Below are 18,157 nucleotides of genomic sequence, written 5' to 3' on the forward strand. Positions count from 1 at the left end.
AGTTCCAAGTTCTCTTCTTTTATTGAGAAGGAAAACAACTTGATATAAGTTATACATATGCAGCCATATAGGATATTATTTCCATATTAGTCATGTGAAAGAAATACCCCTCTCCCAAAAAACCAAACTCCCAAACCACAAGAAAAAAAACAAAGTGAAAAATAGTATGCTTCAGTCGGCATTCAGATTCCATCATTTTCCATTATGAATCCTTTAGAATTGTTTTGGATCATTGTATTGCTGAGAATAGTTAAGTCATTCACATCATCATACAATCTTACTACTATACAGCATTCTGGTTCTGCACACTTCATTTTGCATCAGTTTATACAAATCTTTCCAGATTTTTCTGAAATCATTTGGATTCTCATTTCTTATAGTGTAATAGTATTCCATTACAATCTGTTGGAATCTTTACAAACTGCTAAGGCATTAGAGTTGATGTTTTGGGTCAAAACCTGAAACAAGGTACTAAGTAGAACTAATTAATACAATGCTTGTGTTTACACCTTTACTCATTGGAATTCACAAGTATGGGAGATTCACAAAGTAAACTTTGTAACTTTGTGAATTCACACCTGCCTTGAAGCTCTTAGGGCCAGAGAGCACTATGGGAGAAAACCCACAATCCCTCTCTCTGGTATATAAGAAGAAAGCAGAGACCCAGTGTGGGGAATTCAGCCAAATTACACGGAGAGGGGAGCATCAAGTCAGAAGAAGCCATGAGTCAGAGTTGAGATAGAGCCAGGAGAGAATTACTTCGGAAGGTAAGAGAGACAGATTCATCTTTGTGCTGGCTGGAGGCTGAAGGGAGCAGAGGCAAAGGACAAAGCTGCAGGAACTCTCAGAACCAAGCAGAAAGAAAGGCTTCTAAGACTCTAACTATCCGGGCCCAAGGAAAGAGACAAGACTTGGAAGGAGAAATAAACATTTATATTTTTACCAGCTGGCTGCATTTGGGGCAATTATTGATCTGAACTGATACTAAGGCTGCCTCCAGAAAATCTCCTTGAGAAACCTGGTCTCCCCCAGAAAGAACCTTCTTATATTATTTTAAAAGAAGAACAAGAACCCAATAACAATCCTATATTATATAGCTTGTTCAGTCATTCTTCAATTGATGGACATCCCTTTACTTTCTAGTTCTTTGCCATCATGAAAAGAGATTTCATATATATATATATATATATATATATATATATATATATATATATATATATATACATACATATATATATATATATGTATATTATATATATGTATTTACAAATAGATCATTCTCCTCCATCCCTATTTTTCATTTATAGAAAATTACTTTCTCAAAGACTTCACACATATATGATCATTTTAGAATTATAGCATCATGTAATACTTTATCATGTGAAAAAGAACTCAAGGAAATTTAAGGGAACATATCAGGGGCCATCTAGCTGATGGGAAGTCTAGGAAGGCCAACTCAGATTGTTGCTGCAATTAACTTTATAACCAAACTAGAATGAATAGAGTGTAAGTGTGATAAAAAGGAGATTCTAAAATTCTACTCAGCAGCATGAAGTGCTTACTCTGTAAGAGGAAGCTGGAATTGATCACATCTCAGTAAATTCACATTTTCCAGGTCATGCAAAATATGGGAGAATAAACTCATTGAATGAAACATATAGCTAAGTTACTGATATTTAAGTTGCCATCTTTTCCCCCCAGGGCCAAACAGGCAGAGTTAAATTCAAATAAGTAAAAATCCTTCATGATGCTATTCCTTAGTACTGACATCATCATATAAAACTGGGCATACTTTAGAGAATTTTTCTATTCAGTCTTCCCACTGGTAACAAGATATGAAGGCCAATAGAAGTACAAAACCATCATTATGTTCTGGCTGGGTTATATGTTAAGGACCATGCTTAGGTGAAGGAGTCAGGTCAATTCTCCAAGTGCCTTCACAGCTGTGGATCATAACATAGGAGTTGCAAAGCAGCCTTTACTGACACAGGTATTGCTTGTAAACTGGGAATGAAATAAATTGGAGGCAGAGGGAAAAGGAGAGAGGTCGGAGAATGCAATGGCCTCTCAGAGAGGTCAGGGAATAGCAACTGCCTTTCAGTGGAGAGATCAAAGAACAACAACTGCCTCTCAGTCTCCTTGTATCATCATCATTCTCTCACATGAAGAGATCCATTCTACAGTCTGAGTTAGACCTCCAGCAGCCACTGACAGGTGGCTCCCAATTCACAATATATGGAGCCTGACTGTGGGCATAAGAATTCTGTTTGTGAATAGGATCCTCCCACAATTCCTTTGGAAACCTGTGGGGAAGGAAAGGGAGAAGAGAACCGGCAAGACTTTTTTAGTTGGGGTAATTAAATAGGACAACATATCAAAAGGCCGAGCCAGGAGACTAATGAGAGACTTAAATCCCTGTTCTTACTACATTCCTCTTCTCCATTTGAAAGTTTGCCTCCATGACATCTCACAAGAACAACAACTGCTATTGTATTTTACCCTACAACCATCCAGAGGCTATAGCGCTGATTGCATTCCTCAGTGTGCGGACTCAGATAACAGCAAATGCACAAACTTACTAACCATGCTGGTGGGAAGGAGGGGAAGGGAGGGGAGAAGGAATATCCTTCAACAAAAAACGGGGAATTGTTAAGGGCCATGCCTAGGTGAAGGGGCAGGTCAATTCTCGGAGAGCCTCCACAGCTGCGGATCATAACATTTGAAGGAGTTATAAAGCAGTCTTTACTGACACAGGTGTTGCTTGTGGACTAGGAATGAGATAAATTGGAGGCAGAGGGAAGAGGAGAGAGATCAGAGAACAGCAACTGCCTCTCAGTCTCTAGTATCACCATCATCATCTGCTCACATGAAGAGATCCATTCTACAGGTCTGAGTTAGACCTCCAGCAGCCACTGGCAGGTGGCTCTTGTATCACAATAGTTATAACTTTTATTTCTTCTAAATGGTTCTTTCCTGGGAAGGGAAAAAAAAACCCAAAAACAAACAACCCCACTCCCCAAAAAACACAACTTTCTTCCAAATTCCTAAGTTTCTTTTCCTCTAGGATTGAATGAAATTTATGGAAATCCCTCAAAATAATTTTAAGGATGTTTATTAGTTACTTTTTTTGTTGTTGAGTGACAATAATAAGACTGTTATATTCATTTGTTAGATGTGGAATCATTTGCAAAAGGCAATACAAAAAACTAATAAGGAGAAAATTTGCCTTAAAAAGCAAAATTGGCTAAATAGAAAAAAGAGATACAAAAGCTCACTGAAGAAAATAATTCCTTAAAAATTAGAATTGAGCAAATGGAAGCTAATGACTTTATGAAAAATTAGAACACAATAAAACAAAACCAAAAGAATGAAAACATAGATGATAATGTGAAACATGTCATTGGGAAAAACAACTGACCTGAAAATAGATCCAGGAGAGATAATTTAAAAATTATTAGTCTACTTCAAAGTCATGATCAAAAAAAGAGCCTGAACATCATCTTTCAAGAAATTATCAAGTAAAACTGTCCTGGTATTCTAGAACCAGAAAGTAAAATGGAAATCGAAAGAGTCCACTAATTACCTCCTGGAAGAAATTTCCAAATGAAACTCCCAGGAATACTATAGTCAAATTCTGGAACTCCCAAATCAAGTTTTAGCAGCTTCTACATTAAAAACTAGAAGACTTAGCATATGATATTTCAGAGAACAGAGGAACTAGGATTATAACCAAGAATGATCTATCCAGCAAAATTGATCCTTCAAGGGAAAAGGTGGGAATTCAATGAAATAGAGGACTTTCAATAATTCTGTGATGAAAAGACCAGAGTTGAAAATTCAAATACAGGAATCAGGAGAACCATAAGGAGGTAATAGGAAAGGGAAATCTTAAGGGACTTATTAAGGTTTATCTGTTTACATTCTTACATGGGAAGATGATATTTGTAATTCATTAGAACTTTCTCCTTATTATGGCAGTTAGAAGGACTATAGATAGATAGAAGGCACAGGTATGAGTTGAATATGAAGGGATAAGATATAAAAAAACAAAGTTAAGGGGTGAGGGAGGAGTGTACCAGGAGAATGGGAAAGGGAGAAGTGGAATAATATAAATGATGTGCTATAAAAGAGGCCAGAAAAAAAAAATTTATAATGGAAGGAAAGAGGAGAATGGGAGGAAATGACATACACACTCAATATGGGTATAGAAATCCATCTTATCCTTCAGGAAAGAAAAAAGGGAAGGGCGTGGGAATGGGAGAGGGTAATATAAGAGAGTGCATATTGGGGAAGGGAGTGGTCAGTAGTAAAACACTTTTGAGGGGGACAAGGTGAAAGGAGAGAATAAAATAAATTGGGGAAATACAGATAACAATGGTAAATGTGAAAATAATTTTGAAGCAAGTTTCTTTGATAAGACCTCATTTCTTAACCATATAGGTGTGGTATTCTTCTTTTAAAAAAATATGATGGTTTTCTCTGAGAGCAGGTTTCTCGGGGAGGTTCTCTGGAGGCAGCCTTAGTTTCAGTTCAACATAATGATCACCCCAAATGCAATCAGCTGATAAAAGTTCAAATCTTTTATCGTCTCTTCCAAAATAACCCGGTTAGTTTTCTTAGGAGGCCTATCTCCCTCTTTGGTTCCAAGAGCTCTTGCAGCTTGTCTTTTAGCTCTTCTAGCTTCTGTCTCTAGCTCAACTCCGACTCATGATTTCTCAGTCTCCAACTGACCTCCCCTCTCAATCTTTTCAACTGAACTCTCCTGACTGAGCTCAGCTGTTTTTATGCTCTTTTAGAGATGTAAACTCAAAGGTTGACTCCTCCTCTGAGAGTGGGATTATGGGAGGTGTGAATTTGGATATCTCATACTGAAGCCTGAAATCTCCCAAATGTGTGAACTAATGTGTGAGCTTATGTGTGAACTCTCAAAGGTGTTAACTTAAGCATTGTTTCTATCAATTCCATTGAGTTATCATCTTATTTCAAATTCTGGCTCATAACAATAGGGAACTGAGTCAAATTTATAAAAAGATAAGAGCCATGCCTCAATCGATAAATAATCAAAAAATATGAACTCTGCCCAAAGGGCTATAAAATCATACATATCCTTTGATCTAAAAATACCACTATTAGGTATGAATACCAAAAGATATTTTAAAAAAACAAAACAAAGAGAAAGGACTTATATGTAAGTCTCTCTTCTCAGGGCAAAAATAAAATTGGAAATAGAGGGGATGCCTATCAATTGGGGAATGGTTGAATAAATTATGGCATGTGATTATGATGGAATATTATTGTTCTATGGGAAATGATGAGCAGGATGCTCCCAGAAAAACTTGTAAACTTCTCCATAAACTCAAAGTGAAATGTATTGTGTACAAAGTAATAGCAGTGTTCCAGGATGATTAATTGTGAATGACTTTGCTATGATCAGCAATACAATGATTACAACTACTCTGAAGGACTTATGATGAAAACCCCTATCCATACTCAGAGAAAGAACTGATTGTGTCTGAATGCAGATTGAAGCATATGCTCTCTCTTTTTTTTACTTTATTTTTCTTCAAGTTTTTTTTTTGGGGGGGAGAGGAAGATCTATGTTTTCTTTCACAATATGACTTTGAAGGAAGTTTTGCATAACTTCATATGTGCTTTCTTAATGGGGAGTAAAGGCAGGGATAAGGGACAGAATCAGGAAATCAATGTGTTTAAAACAAATGTAAAAAATTGTTTTAAATGCAATTTAAAAAATAATTGTTATGTAATTCCTAAATGTAATTTAGGAAAAATTAAAATATATGAATAATTTTTTAAAGGATATTGAATCATCAGCCCCCCCCCTTTTTTTTTTTTTTACAAAAATGGGAATTGAAAAGAAGTGGCAATTACCATTTCTTCTTATAATTCTCTTGATTTATTATTACTATTCAGTGGAGCAGTAAAATAAGTTTCCATTTTTTACTTTGCCTAAGAATCACCCTCCCTTACAAAAAATGATTATTTTCTTAATATGTTAATAAGCAGTTTTATATGTGGGACTCAAAGATCTTTTTGATTATTAAAAGTCAGTTATTAATTAGTTATCAATAGGATTTTTTTTTCTCTTTTTTATTTCTTCATTCAAAACTTAGCCCTTGATTAGATCAGGCTGACAATGAGATATTCTCCTTAAACTTGGGCTGGACCTTACCAAACTAGGAAAATTTATTTCTGATTCAAGGGTAAAAAGAATCAAATCTAGATGAATTATGGACTACTGTATTCAACTTTAGTGGTCTAGGTGGAATTGAATCTTTTCATATCAGACAGGATCAAAATCAAATGCTTAGCTCCTCAATGGAGAAAGCTCACCTCATAATATACATTCTTTCAATTGTTAACCAATCAGAATTGATTTTCACTCTCAGGAACACCCCCTTTTCTAAGAGTATTTAAATAATAGCTTTTATGCAGGGTCTTTGATTTCTGAGAGAACCACTGACCTCAATTTATTGATTATCTGTTAGCCTAATAAATTGATTATTAACTACTAAGTTCATATTGTTCATTCATTTCACCCTGTATTGGGGCTCCCAAATAGGAATAGACCAAGTCCTCTATTAAAATATCTGTTCCATTAATATATTCACGATGAGGCAATCCCTCATCAAATGCCCCATTTGTTCTTAACAGTTTATTGACAAGTGAATAGGATCAGTTTTGCTTCAGTCACATTTCTACCATATTTTCCATTATTAACTCTCTCCTAAATTTAGTAAAGATATATGAAATTAAATAAGATCCAGAGACAATGACTCTAAAGAAGTGTTGGTCATTTTGTTTTCCTTAGTGTTATATTATTTTAAACGGCTTTGGGTGTTTAGATTTACTATATATAACATACTATATTTTACTCCATATAGTGAATTTCTTCTCATGAAATGCTAAGAGCTCACAGGATTCCTTGAAGGAACCCAGAAGCATTAAGTCCATCAGTTCCTCCAGGGAAAGGAACTATTAATTTGGAGTAATCTTCTTGTCATTTTGCTGGATCCCCTTTTATAGTCTTACACAATTTCTGGGACTCTGTGATTTAGACTTCTTCTGAAATATAAATATTATTGAAAATAAATATTATTAAAATTATATTGTTATATAAATAACAATAGACCTCCCCCTTCTCATCCTAATAGAGCTATCCCTAAGTAACTAACTTTACCAATTAAGACACTGCTCAGAAATGATATAATTGGTTTTTTTCTTCCAAGGGAAAGTATATATCAGAAAATTTCCAGGAGATTTGTTGCCTTAATTATTGAACTTAGGAACTCTAAAATATGGGGTTATCCCTAGGACAATCCACAAAACTGGTACTTTCCAGCATAGTTTCCTTTTTTGCTAGAAGTCTAGATTCTGACTTCAAAGTAATTTGATGATTTTAAATCTTTGTTAGAAGATGGAGTTCATTCAGGATTTCTCTGCTCTTCTGATTTTAGGCAGTTTCCAGGTTTTTTTCCTTTCTATTTTAAAAAATTGGAACTATATTTTTTACTTTTTTACTATTTTCCATAAGCTTTAAAAGCTCATTTGTGGACTATGGCTTAACTACATATATCAGTTCTTTCAGTATTCTAGAGTTAGTTTATATAAATTAAAAAATGAAAAGTACTCCAAAGCAGTGTGATGTTCATTTACAATCTGCCTAGTTAATTTGCATATCAGCTGCCAATTAGCAATTTTGTTCTGTTTTTTTTTCTGATGCAAAGATTATTCTCTTTGACAGAAAAAAAAAATGTAGCTATTTTTCTTTCATTTTTTTCTTTTGAGTCTTCTTACATTAAATGACTAATATGGAAATGTTTTACATATTTGTACATGTATATCCATATTTGGTTGCTTTGGAGGGAGGGGAAGAAGGAATAGAATTTGAAATTCAAAACTTTAAATAAAAATATTTTACAAATTGGAAAAAATCCAGATTTAGATAAAATTAACAAAAATAAATATAAAAAATGTTTTTAAAAAAGAAGCTGATACACCCAGCGAAAGAACACTGGGAAACGAATATGGACTGCTTGCATTTTTGTTTTTCTTCCCAGGTTATTTTTACCTTTCTAAATATGATTTTTCTTGTGCAACAAGAGAACTGTATAAATATGTACACATATATTGTACTTAAAAAATACTTTAACATGTTTAATATGTATGAGACTGCCTGCCATCTAGGGGAGGAGGTGGAGGGAGGGAAGGGAAAAGTTGGAATCAAAGTGTTTGCAAGGATCAGTGTTGAAAAATTATCCATGTATATGTTCTGTCAATAAAAAGCTATAATTTTAAAATAAGAATGAAAAAAATAAAAATACATTTTAAAAAGAGCTGCCTTTTTTTCATTTCTATTATTAATTATAATTATCACTCCATCTCTCCTGGAGTTCTTCCATCCTCCTTCCTCTACCCCTTCCAATATACCTAAGAACAAAATCAACTCCAATAATCTTTCTTATTGTCCTGGATTTATCTTGTCAACCACTCTCAGTTCATTCTGAGCCTTAGAATTCCTGAAACTACTCTTACAAGTCCGGGTCACTCTTGTGTTTTCATCTTCTATTACCTGCCCTTATTTCTTTTTTCTATACATGACTAAAAATTTTTAAGCTGATCTACATAGATCCCCTTTCCATCCACACAATTCTCTTCTGACAACCTTTTCTTTTCACCCTCAATGGAATTATTTCTTTAAAAAACCAATACCCATTTCTTGTGATTCAACTGTCTATTTGTTGAAAAAAATTAAAAAGTGCCAAGGATTGTGTACAAGGAAGTTGTAATGCTGACCAGGAGAAGTTTGAGTCAATTTTGTTGCTAGGTGGATTGATCTAGGATGCAGCTATGAGTCCGTTGGTCAAGAAGAGTATAAAACAGCTTTTAGGATGTTGGCCAAAAACTTCTGGGAACCTCCTTTCTAATTACTTTCAAATCTCTTTGCCAAAGGCTTTTAAAAATTTATTTTTAAAAATTTTCTTAAACTTTTTAATCTCCTCTAAAAACTACTTTTACCTGAAGGGATTGGAATCTGTTTTTAATAAAAGGACTAGTTAAACCCTTTAGCTCTGAGTGATTCATTGTACCAGGTGCAGAATAAGGACCAAGAAAGTAAGAGAGATCAAGGTCAAAGGGAAAGGACCTAGAAGGCATAATCTTGAAATTGTGTCTACTTGTAACAATCAGATTAGGTCATAGGGTCCCACAGCTAAGATCTGTAATGCCAGAGAAACTGAGCAAGATAGATATTAGAGAGTATTTAATAATTTATTTAATGGGAGAGATTTACTGGGACCAATGGATCCATGTTTGGTCCCAGGGCTGAATGAGACTATCATCTTAAAGAATCCAGCAGCAAATGTCAGATACAAGATTCTTTTATAGGGTAACAAAAACAATGACATAATGGGGAAGGTACCTGGATGGGGATGACCTAAAGGGGGGAGGCAGCTAGGATGGCATAATCTACTGGAGAGGCGCCTGATATTCTAATGATGTCTAAAATGGATAAAGACCTTTATCCCATCAAACATTAAGAGGGAATGATTATAATCTGAGGCAGAGTAACTGAATAGGTCAATTAGGGAAACTGGGTCAGGACATTAAAAGGGAACTGTGGCACAACAGATCCAAGCCTGTTCCTCAATTTATCCTTAAGTGAGATGGCAGTTTTTTATCTATATGCTAAACTCTGCCAAGTAATTGTGTTGGCTTTTAATTGACAAGCTTCTGTTCACATTAATTAAAAGAACTATCTCTTTAATATGGCATGTTGGGGATTGAAGTATTTGATCAAGGCATTCCTGCCCCATTTACAATAGAAAGCCTCCCCCTTGATTCCATGATGTCTTGGACAATTTTCTCTGCTTTTTGGAGCTAAGTGAGGGAAACAATACCCTCAAATCTCTATTCAGATAGCTACAAGATGTCAATTATAAGCTATCATATTGTCAATGTTGGCTGAGTGGAATAGATTTTGCCTATTTGGTAAAACCTGAGGTCTACTTGGGGGGCTTCCAGTTAAGATGTGTTGTGCCACAGTTCCCTTTTATTGTCCTGATTCAGTTTCCCTAATGGTCCTGACTCAGTTTCCCTAAATTGTTCTGCCTACATTCCTAATTGTAATGCTCAATCCTGCAACACCACTTTTTGCTTCCTAATAATGACATCAATAGAATGTTTGATAGGGTAATGATCTTACATCTTAGATGAATTGAGGGGGTGGGGGAGAGATTTAGGTGCAAAAGTGAAATCAAGACCTGTCTGAATCTATGCTAATTAAAAGTCTAGGAAAACTAACTTCCTTTTTGTATGCAGTTATGGTTGATAGTTGATAGTTTATAACTGTCTTTTTTTTTTTTTTAAAACAACTACATCCAATACTTTGTTAATTGTTTTTTCTAATTATATATTTATTAATTTTTAAATTATTAACTTTTAAAATTAACATTTAAAATACACATTTCTTTATGAATCATGATGGGAGAGAAAAATCTGAATCAAAGGAAAAAACAGTGAGAGAGAAAAATAAAACAGAAAAAAGAAGTGAACATAGCATGTGTTGGTTTATATTCAATCTCCATAATTCTTTTTTTTGGATGTAGATATTGTTTTCTACCCAAAGTTTATTGAGATTGCCTTGAAACAACTGTTTTAACTTAGGATAATAATATAGTGGGAGAAAGCTAAGTTCCCATCAAGGTTGTCTCAGAGATTGTTGTGAAGGTCTTTAAAGATGCTAACTAGATTGGAGATAGGATGGATGAATTAACAATAGACTCTGACTTCACATTATAACACTATATGAGCAGGATTTAGGCTTCTTTCTGACAGGGGGAGAATGTAAGTCACATCACCTAGAAGTGAACCAAGAGATAATAAATGAAATAAAAGCTCTAAATGAAAAAATTGGAAGAAGAATAAGTAGTTTAGAAAAGAAAGTGTTGAAGTTCACCCAAGAAATAAAATCTCTGACCACTATAGTAGAAAAAATAGAAATCAGTGATTCCATGGGACAGAAATATTTAAATGAAATCAAAAAGTTAAAAAAAGAAGAAGAAGAAATTGTAAGCTAAATTTAAAAAATAACTCTCCTGGGAAACAAGTAAGAGATAATTTAAGAATTACTGAATTTCCTGAAAATCATGATTAAAAAAAAAAAAAGTGTATACTTTATTTCAAGAAATAGCAAAGCAACAAAAAACTGCCCAAATGCATTATGTTTGGGGCAATTGCACCTACCCAAACTGACTACTCAGGAGTCATTCCAAATGATGTACAGAAAGACTTTATTAGAATCTCGAGAAGCGGACTGTCCTGGCCTGTGGGCCCCCAAAGGACAGCAAAAATACCCACAGGAGGAGAGTCATTCACTTGAAGATGCTTACAACTTTTATACATTTCAGACAAAGAACCCCCAAAATCCCACTCTTTACAGGCTGTGATTGGTTACATAAACCTTTATCTCCCTATTTGGTCAGTGGAATGCAGTGAAAAAGGTGATATACAGCTTTGGCCACTTAATTCCTTCTTTGGACAATGGAATGACGTCCAGGTCTCATCTAAAATCACGTGACTGGGGCCTATAGGCCTGATCTATTTCAGTTAACAGTCTCTGATCAATATGTGCTTAATCTGTAAGTTCTTCACCTTTCCACACAATTAGAATTAGAGAGAAAAGTAAGAACAGAAAGAATCTACCCCCGAAAGGAACCTTAAAAAGAAAAACTCCAAAAAATGTTAGGACAAAATTCAGTTTCCACGTTAAAATACTGTAAGCATCCAGAAAATCAGTTCAAATATCAAGGAACCCTAGTCAGCATCCTGCAAGATCTGGCAGCTTCTGTATCCGTCGGTCTTTTCAGTACTCTAGGATGTAAGACCAGTAAATAAAACTCCTTCAAGGTACTGTGTGATCTCATGATTTCCCCAGTTTTCTTGCATATCAATTGCCTATTTATTAGTTGTTTTTGTCCTGTCCTTTCTAGTCCAAAGATTCAATAGAATCCAACAATTTATATTTTTTAAAAAAGCAAAAAAAGGAGGTGTTAAAACAAAATTTTCCAAAAGACAAAATGATAATACTGATTACCAAGAACAATTTACTCTGAAAAAATCCTTGTAATCCTACAAAGAGAGAAATGGAATAGATGACTTTCAAGCATTTCTGATGACGTTCAGAGTTAAGTAGGAACTTTTAAATAAAAACACTAATCCAGAGAAATAAAAAAGATAAAGTTATTTGACAAAAATTTGGAAAAGCTACCTCATGATATAAGTGGATGGGGATTTGGTTTCCACAGAGTTATGAAAATTAAATTGGAGAAATGAAACTTAAATTAGAAAATTAAAACCCACAAAAGAATGTAATCAGGGAAGGAGGATAAGAACAGGAGTCCTCAGAACTTTGGCTTCTCAGGCTATCTTTTCCCATAAGAATGTAAATTCCTTAGAGTCAGGGAGTGCCTATGTAACGAGAGGTGGAGATTCACATTCTATAATTTCTGTAATACCCAATTAACAGAGATTGGGGGAGGGACTTGCACTTCAGAAGAAGAAATAAAATACTGCCCTAACAATTCCAAAGTGTGTCTACTAATCTAGACATCTATTCTTGCAAGAATACAAAATAAATCTTTTCTGCATTCATCAGTAAGATATTTTGTTCTTAAAATGATTTTGTTTCTTACAACATTCTAAGGGGGGAGATCTACAAGTATCTCTTTAGAAACTTTAAGATATTAGACAAATAAAAAAAACAGGTTCTGTGACTAGATTGGTTTTGTTTTGAGGGTTTGATGGGGGAAAGAGAAAGGAGGGTAAAAATTATATACAAGTGGAGAAAGGAGGAAAAAAGAAGATACATTTTGCTATATTTACATAATTTATATACTCTTCTTTGTGAGAAGAATATATAAAAATTGGGGAAAGATGAAGGAACGGACATCAGAATGCATCTCATTTTTATCTGAAATATCTTCTTTTCTTTATAAAAGAAGGGTTGAACACACAGTTTAGTGTAGAAATAACATTCAATAAGAAACAAATAGAGTTAGGGGAGGGGAAGAGAGGAACAGTGAAGAAGAAGGAAAATACTAGGTAATGAATAGTAGAAAACAAAACAAACTTTTGGATCCAGAAGGGAGATTTAAAAGGAAGAGGAAAAGAAAAGAACTAAAATTTAGAGAGTGCCCTACATTACCCCTTATGACGGAGTCTCAGGTTTCTACCTGAGTTGGGCAGCATCTTTGCTTACCTGGTTGCCACTACGACCCTTCCAATCTCCGGATTACTTTGGCAAGATGGTCAGTCATCACACCTGAGGAAAGTTTCAATCTCTTTATTTGTATCACATCTTTCCCTCTCCTTCTCTTTCCCTGTCCTCTGCTTATATCCCCTTTCCCTTGTTGCCCTTTTATGCGCCCTAACAACGGTACCACCATTGGAGGGGAGTGCTTTCCCATTTGGCACATACTCATTGCGCCACTGCTCCATGTTTCCTTGACCACCTTATACATTTGGTGATTGACTGTAACAGAACCTCAGGAATGCAATCAGAAGAATACACGCCCAGGGCGCCTCTTGGATCCTCTCAGTATGTACGGTTTCCAGGCAAAGATCAAAGGCAAGGTTGGGGTTTTACAAAGGACAGAGAGATAATCCATCATATCCTTATATGTTTATAGTAACCAGAGCATAGCTAAAGCATAATTATTCTGGGGGTCCAACAATAGGGGAACCCTGAAACTGTCTCTCTCTGACTTTGGAGCAGGATGCTTGAAAAACTCCTTGAAGGAGAGTCTCCTAGAACCCTTGGAGAAGCTCTCCCCTGAGTAAGACTCATCCTGGGGGATCAAGCTAAGTAGTTTCATTCTGTTATCCTGAAGGAGACCAAATCACCCCTATTGATAACACCCACTACTGATTACACTCTTTATTAAGTTGGAGATTAGTCCAGGAACTTTCATTCAATTGGAAAATTTCTATTCAATTCACAAAGATCTCAGTCTGATTTCAACTCAAACTGCCTCCAGCCCCTAGACAAAGTTTCAAATTATAAAAAGGGGCAACTTGGGGCCCTTCCTTGCAGAGGACCAAAAGCAGGCCATCCCATGCCAAGCCAGGGAACCTCTCTCTCTCCTTGCCATAGCTGCCTGCGAGGACCCTCTGCCCGCTGAGAAGACATTCTCTTTTCAGCATTAACCCCTCTTTAACTTTCTGCCAGGATTTCTCTACACCCCTTGTTTATCTCTCTGCCAGGATTCCTCTGCTAAACTTTTACTGTTTTGTCAGAACCTTACCATGAAGGAAATCAGTCTTCCTAGCAAAGGCTGACTTCTCAGTGCCAATAAACTTCTTTTTTTGCCAGTCTAACTTTTCGGATTTGTACATTCTTTTATGAAGGATCTGTGCCGACCAGAAGGGGTTCCCACAACTCTCTGCCCTCTGCCAAACCTCGTCACTTAGACAACTGGAAAATGGTTGCACAAATTGTGGTATATGAATGGAATGGAATATTGTTGAGTCATAAGAAAGAACCAAAGAGATAATTTCAGAAAGTCATACATAGTATGAATTGAGGCAGAGTAAAATGAGCAGAACAAGGAGAACAATTTATTCAAGGTTAGCAACAACCTGTGAAACTTTGAAAGATTGAAGAACTCTGATTAGTGCATTGGAAACCCAAGCTTCCAGAGGACTTTTGATGAAGCATGTTACCTACCTCTTGACAGAGAGGTGATGATAGATACTCTCATACACCAAGTATATAAGAAAGAAGTTATCTGAAGAAAATTTTAGACAAGTTTAGATATAATAGATCTCTAGCTATTACTGATTGGGAATAGAATAGTTAAAATAAGTAGTTTCCTTTATACATAATGCCTCATATTCTTATTCTAAAGATGAAGAAATTTAAAAAATTATGGTACATATAATTTATACATTTTTCCAGCTATTCATGGCACCTTTATAAAAACTGACCATGTGCTAAGGTACAAAAAGCTCATAAATAAGTGCAAAAAAAATTTAAATGCATCCTGAACTGACCACAATACAATAAAAATTAGAATCAACAAAAGGTCTTTGAAGAAAGAATTTACAGTTAAATTGTCTAAATAGCATATTCCTAAAGAAACTGTGTCTCAAAGAACAAATAACAGAAAAATTGGTAATTTCATCAAAGAACAGGACAATAATAGTACAAGGTATCACAACTTTGGGGATAAAACTAAAATGATTATTATGAAAAAATTTATATCTCTAATACTTTCATCAGAAGGCAGGTAGGTGATTCAGTAGATTGACTGGCCTGGAGTCAGAAAGACCTGAGTTCAAATTTGACCTTAGACACTTACTAGTTGTTTTGACTCTGGCTATCTGGCTGGGCAAGTCACTTGATCTCCATTTGCCTTTAATCCACTGGAGAAAGAAGTAGCAAACTGCTTTAGTATCTTTGCCAAGAAAATTCCATATACAGCATAGTCCATGGGGTTGTGAAGAATCAATTGTCAACTCAACAACAATAGCACTTTCATTAAGAAAAAAAAGTAGAATGAATAGAGCGTGCAACTAAATAAAAACAACTAGAAAAATAACAAATCAAAACTTCCAACTAAACACAAAAATAGAAGTTTTGAAATTGAAAGAAGAAATTGAAAATGAAAAAAATAATCTTGGATTGATAAAACTAATGTAGTAGTGGATGCACTGGTGATCATGATTATTCACTCTCTTCTATTTCTCCCTCACCCTACTATGGCCACCTTCTCCAGATAAACTTACTCCTTTTCTGGGAAATAATATTTACAGATCTGTAATGTTCTTTATCCTTTTTTAAAGACAGAGACAATTAACTCTTTTGTTCCATGTAGTTTCATTTATGATCTCTGGAAAACCAGGCTTTAATAAAACCTATTGAAATTCAAATGAAGCTACTTGACCATGCCTTATAACCAAATCACTCTAACTATCTCTGATTGGCCAATAGTGTATAAATATTGTTTCTGTTCTAACCAGAAACCCTGAGGGCTTTCCGCTTTCATAATGATTTTTTTTTAAGAGTATGTAAAACAGGCCATTTTTTGGGGGGGGGGAGGGAGGGCTCATTTCATACCCAGCCTTAATCATGGATTGTGTCTTGCATAAACTGAGAACTGGGAAAGAACTTACTTAAAAAAGTCTCCTACTGCATCCATGATCCTTTTGTTCAGATCTATGTCTTATATCTGGATTCAGAAGACTCTGGAGGAGGCTAATGAGTTTGAACAGTTCTCCCTCACTCAAATCCAACTTGTATGTGCCAGTGACCCTTACCCAAATTAAAAATCAGAAACTCTAGAGATTAAAAAAAAAAAGAAAAGGATTTATTATGATCTTATGAGAAAGGGCAACTCCTAATAGACAAAATATCAGTAGAGGAGTGTAAAGCACAAACTGCAAAAACACAAGATTAAAATAGACCTTGAATACAGAAGCATCCTCCCTCTCTCTCCCACACCTCCCTCCCCCAACCAGCCATTTCTCCCATTGTCTGGGGGAGTCCAAATTTATATTCTATATGTGGAAATCTATCCCAAGAACAAAAAAAATTAGTAAATAACAATTTCTTCATTTAAATATCCCTAGAGAATTGCTATTCAAGCAGATATTCCTGGATAAGAGAATTCTGTTATGTGAATTCCCAAAGCCATCATCACCTTAAAAAGAAGTTCTTAAATGCTAATTAAGAGGTGGTGGGGAAATAGGAGGGGAAATATTCATCTAAGACAATCAAACACCTACAGATTTTTAGCTATTCCTCAACTTGTTATTGTAAAGTCTCAAGTCACAATTAGGGAATGGTTCAGGGTCACATTCCCATAAGAGTCTTCACTCAATTTATCCCATTTAAACTCATTTGCAGGTCATGATATCTCCTTCCCAATTTTTATGATCATCTTTAAGAACAAATTAAAAAAAACAAAATAAAACACCAGGTCCAGATGTATTTATATGTGAATTCTATCAAACAACAACAACAAAAAATCCCTTTCATATAAATTGTTTTCAACAATAAAGGAGCCAGAGGTAAAGCCAAAGATAAGTCTGAAAAACAAAACTATAAAATAATATTTCTAGTAATCATTCATGTAAAATATTAGCAAAAGGCCATAGTAATATTGTTTTAATAGCATATTGAAGTACTGGCTAAAGGGACAGGAATATGTTTCAAAACAGTACTTCAGTACAAGCCGTCTTGTAGGGACTGGCATTCTCATCATTGTCTACTCTAATCATAAGAACCTAGAGAACCTTCAAATTGCTTGGTACCTCTTAATAGTAGATCCCCAGAGCATAATTTTCAATTGTTAACTTTGTCATCATCTTTGTTCCCAAACATCAAAAGTCATCAAACATCAACCATCTTTCAAATATTTGTTCATCAAACATCTCTTAGCAAATACAATATTGGAAAAACTTGAATTTGACAGTAAGCTGAATTATCACCCTGAAAGAACAGTCGTTTCTTTTTTTTTTTTAAATTTTTAATAACTTTTTATTGATAGAACACATGCCAGGGTAATTTTTTACAGCATTATCTCTTGCATTCACTTCTGTTCCGATTTTTCCCCTCCCTCCTTCCCTCCACCCCTTCCCCCAGATGGCAAGAGTCCTTTACATGTTGAATGGGTTGCAGTATATCCTAGATACAATATATGTGTGCAGAACCGAACAGTTTTCTTGTTGCACAGGGAGAATTGAATTCAGAAGGTATAAATAACCTGGGAAGAAAAACAAAAATGCAAGCAGTTTATATTCATTTCCCAGGGTTCTTTCTCTGGGTGTAGCTGCTTCTGTCCATCCTTGATTAATTGAAACTGAATTAGCTCTCTTTATCGAAGAGATCCACTTCCATCAGAATACATCCTCAAACAGTATCGTTGTTGAGGTATATAATGATCTCCTGGAAGAACAGTCGTTTCTTTACCTTTGGCTCTTTTCTTTATTGGATTTTACATCCATAAAATTGATAGGTTTTAATAGATGACTTCTGAGGTCTCTTCTAGCATGAGACTTATGATCTTTTATCTTTCTATCCAAAAAATACTGCTTTCAACTATATTCACTGTAAGCACTACCACTCCTATAATCAATT

The sequence above is a fragment of the Antechinus flavipes genome, chromosome 3, assembly GCF_016432865.1.
Source record: "Antechinus flavipes isolate AdamAnt ecotype Samford, QLD, Australia chromosome 3, AdamAnt_v2, whole genome shotgun sequence".
Classification (NCBI taxonomy): Eukaryota; Metazoa; Chordata; class Mammalia; order Dasyuromorphia; family Dasyuridae; genus Antechinus; species Antechinus flavipes.